The sequence below is a fragment of the Ictidomys tridecemlineatus genome, chromosome 1 (assembly GCF_052094955.1).
Source record: "Ictidomys tridecemlineatus isolate mIctTri1 chromosome 1, mIctTri1.hap1, whole genome shotgun sequence".
NCBI lineage: Eukaryota > Metazoa > Chordata > Mammalia > Rodentia > Sciuridae > Ictidomys > Ictidomys tridecemlineatus.
Window position 1 is genome coordinate 172,842,822 of NC_135477.1, and position 3,492 is coordinate 172,846,313.

Consider the following 3,492-nt stretch of genomic DNA (forward strand, 5'->3'; position numbering starts at 1 on the left):
TATATAGTTATATGTATGTGTATGTATACGTATGTATGTATGTATGTATACAACTGGGTTCAAAATGTGCTAAGGGTATGATTCTGCTATATAACCTGGAAAATTCATCTTTAGTCAGAAAATATTTCTTTTTAAAAACTGCATGAAAGTTAACAGTGAAGCTATTTGAGGCAATAATTTTCATTCTGGGAAGGTGTTGCACTCTTTAATTTTGCCAAAGGTTTGCATGACAATTTAGGTAAATTAATTCTTCTTGAATAGAGTTTACTAACTGATATTTAAAATATCATGTCCATCATTATGGACAAGTATGCATATCAAATTATTTATAATGTCCTGTTATTATGAATGTTCAATAGTTAAAACTTCCTTAGTTATGCCTTTTTTATTCATATTATTATTAGAGCTTCTATTTTTCTCATGCACTTTCCTATCTTCTGAACTTCATGAAATTAACCAGAAATTATTTGTTAATCATCTTGTAGTAGAGTTCATTTATAGAGATGGAAACACTAGAAATAACTAGATATAAATATAGATATTATACTCTAAGATCAAAACACCTCTTTTCTTCCCATAATTTCTGTAACTTACTTATCATTTATTTAAAATTATTGGCTGTGTGTGTGTGTGTGTGTGTGTGTGTGTGTGTGAGAGAGAGAGAGAGAGAGAGAGAGAGAGAGAGAGAGAGAGAGAGGTAGAGAAAGAGAGAGAGAGACAGAGAGAGAGAGAGAGAGAGAGAGAGAGGTATTATGAGGATTTGATGTTGTGCAAGTGTGTGAATTGTTAGATAACATTGTCTTCATTTCATACACTGGTGCTTCAGGTTTGCAGGGTGGAAAATCAGCAAGGGAAGATGGATGCATAGTTAGAGAACTAAGAATTCACACCCACCAGGTGGATCCTCTGAGGACGAGGTGAGCCACTCTGTGGTCTCTCCAGCCTTGCTGCCTTGAAGAACTAGCCAACACTCTTCCTCATGGAAACATATTTTGTTGAGCAGTTTGAGAAGTGGGAGGAAGAGGCTCAAAAGGAAACAGAGAAGAGAGGCAGCTGAGAGACTGGCCCTAACCCATGCCAATGAGGTAAGCCTATCATTATGCAGCTTGTGTGAGCTTCAGGTGTCTTCTAGAGCTCAGGGTTGCTTAGGATGACCCATCACTGTTGCCATAGTCTGTTGCTTGTAAGAGAATCTCAAAGTCCAGACCACCCAGGAGAGACAAACAACACTGGGGCCAACTTAGAGGCTGCCTATCAATCTATTTTTTTTCCTTATCAAAACTGCAGAACCAAAAAAACCAAGTGTCATCAGACTATCAGAAATTATAAAACTTTGCTATATTTACAGATGTTCAGAATTTAAAAACCATAATATGCAATATTTTATTTATTTCCTTTCTAATACCAGTATAAATTTTGCAAGTAAATATATATGTAATAAGTATGTATATATATATATATATATGTATGTGTATATATATATATGTATGTATATATATATACATACAAACATAAACATAGGTGCATATTATTGCAATATCTTACATATAATATATTTAATATATAATATATTTAATAATATAATTATATTTAAGATATTAACAATAATAATAACAGGAAGGAAGAAGAAAGAGTAAAATTTAATTTGACAGGAGATAATTATTTTCAATTCATTTTAGTTTCTATGTCTATAATTAAAGCAAATGGGCTTGTTTTTTTATCAAGTCAATATTCTATAGACTTATATCAGAATTTTCTACATATTTCAATAATTAGAGGCCTCACTGTAAAAACTTTTCATAAGTATCAAGCAGGTTGTGCCCCCCTTCATTTATCTTATAAATACTTCTTTAAAGAAATTCTGAAGAGTAATCCCAGTTATCCTGCTTTAAAAGGCAAAAATGTAACAACAGCAAATGTATTTTTATGCATATTTTGGAGACCAAGTACAAGGAAGACAGGAAGTTGGCCTGGTGCTGTCTGTAATCCCAGTTATTTGGGGGACTGAGGCAAAAGGATTGCAAGTTTGAAGGCAGCTGTGCAATTTAGCACAATATTGTGTCAAAATTAAAATAATAATAATAATAATAATAATAATAATAATAATAATAATAATAATAAAACTAGGGATGTAACTCAGTGGTAGAGCACTCGTGGGTTCAATCTCACTGGTATGGGGAAAAAGAAAGAAAGGAAGGTAATAACATCTAAATTATTTTTCTATACAAAAATGTTTTAAAAAGTCAAGCACCAATCACTATTCATCATATTCTTGTAAAAAGTGTCAATTAAACATATTTGGGAAGATTGTGAAGACATCCTTATTAAGAGACTCCATTTAACATTTAAGATGGGTGCAGACTTCACTCAAATTTACCACAAAATTGATTAGAATGTTATAAAATATATTCTGTAACTTATTGCCCTCTCTTCTAGAAAATATTAGGAAAAACATTTGATGTAAATTCAATAATCAGGTGCAATATGTTGTGTAAATCTTGAACTTGTAATTCTCCAAAGGACATAATGAGTTTTTTATGCATCAAAATATGTACAAACACCTACCAGATGGCATCTTGTGCCTAGAATTTTCTCAAGAGGAATCAAACGTCACTTAGGCTGTCTTTGTGTCATTTCCAAAGGAAAAATTCTAATTTTAGTAGTCATCTATTAAAATGGGTCTAAATTAACACAGGGTGACTATGTCCTGATATTAATGCCTGAAGATTCAATAGGTTTCAAACTGTCCTCAAGGAGATGAACAACCTGAATTAAAACTCTTCCCAGTCTTTTATTTTACCAAAAGCTAAATGAAAAATGTATTTGTTAATAGGTGAAGGTAAATCGCAAAATTTCTGGTTGTCATTTCTTATTTCCTGAAATTGTCAGAAAACTGATCACATCAAGTGTTTTCTAAGGAAAGCATCACTTCATTGGCTATGATTATTTTTAGGAATGTCTTATGGATCATAGGTGTGTTGCAAATTTTAAAAAGACATACATGTTAATTACAGAAAGCTTTTTGTACTCACTTACATGTGACAAATTGGTTTAAAGAATAGTAAACAGTTTCACCCACTGATTTTTATCAGCATTATTATTATTATTATTATTACTGCATATGAATGATGCTTAACAAATTTCATACTGTTACATAGTTATCTCTCATCATAAAATTTCTCTCAGTGGTTGATTTGTATGTAACTATTTGCCTACATCTCTGTTAACTAATATCCATATGGTGATTAGCTAAAACAGTGATTTCTGTGATACAGGACATGCAATTTTTATATCACAGCCAAAAAAATGCCTATTGCTTATTTTTTTACAAAAAAGAAAGAAAGAGTGTATAACTTAGCAAAACATCCACCAATAATAAAAACGTATCAAAATTTATCAAATAAAAATAATTCTTCAAATAAAGGTGGATTTGGGGCTAGAAAAAATGTCCCTTTTCTGCATATTTGATAAGCCAAAAATGTGAAAAATTCA